Source organism: Vigna radiata, chromosome 7, assembly GCF_000741045.1.
Source record: "Vigna radiata var. radiata cultivar VC1973A chromosome 7, Vradiata_ver6, whole genome shotgun sequence".
Taxonomy (NCBI): domain Eukaryota; kingdom Viridiplantae; phylum Streptophyta; class Magnoliopsida; order Fabales; family Fabaceae; genus Vigna; species Vigna radiata.
In genome coordinates this window covers 31611917-31612623 of record NC_028357.1, presented here as the reverse complement: position 1 = coordinate 31612623, position 707 = coordinate 31611917, and the positions used below count along the sequence as shown (strand labels likewise).

The 707-nt window shown below is 35.6% G+C and overlaps 1 non-coding gene across 1 annotated transcript; it reads left to right on the top strand.

Annotated features, from left to right (window-relative positions):
* On the top strand, positions 1 to 91 carry TRNAY-GUA. Its single transcript is given in 2 exon segments — positions 1 to 37; positions 56 to 91. It is a non-coding gene; the product is annotated as a tRNA-Tyr (tRNA).
* Positions 92 to 707: the final 616 nt, after the last annotated feature.

The following is a 707-nucleotide window of genomic DNA, read 5'->3' as shown; positions in this document are numbered from 1 at the left end:
CCGACCTTAGCTCAGTTGGTAGAGCGGAGGACTGTAGTGGGTAAAACTCAAAGTAATCCTTAGGTCGCTGGTTCGAATCCGGCAGGTCGGAAATATATATTTTTTTTAAAGATTTCTGTGATTTTGATTTGTGGGCATAGTGGTACCCACCATATCTGGTTTAGAGATTCTGTAGAGCCAACAAAAGCAACTTCATTGTTATAAAAACACCTCTTCTCATACCCAAACTACACTTTGCATTGGATTCTCCATTCCTCCCAGAATTACACACATAAAAATGATTTTGAGCATTTCTTGGTAAAATTAATTTGTGTTAGAAAAACGAAGGTGCGAATAAATTTAGAGGGCCAGGGTACATAATTAGGTCTGTGAAGGTTTTAAAAAGCCGTAAAAGTAAGTGATAAGCACATAAATGATTTTACTTAAACACCCCCCTCCTTTTATATTGTTTTATAATGATTGAGAAGTGTAAAAACGACAAGATAGAGAAGGAAACATAACAGGGGTTACTTTCATGAAAGAGATTCAGAAGAAAAAAAAGGTCAAGTGTTTCTTTCACGACTTAAATCCAATCTGTTGAATGAACTGCCATTTGGTTTTCTTTATACTTCTCATCTCATTCTGAGTAGGAAAACATTCATGCTTGCTACTTGCTGCTGTGAGCCTGAAAATTTTAGCTTGAATTGGTTAAAAGGAACAATAATTAA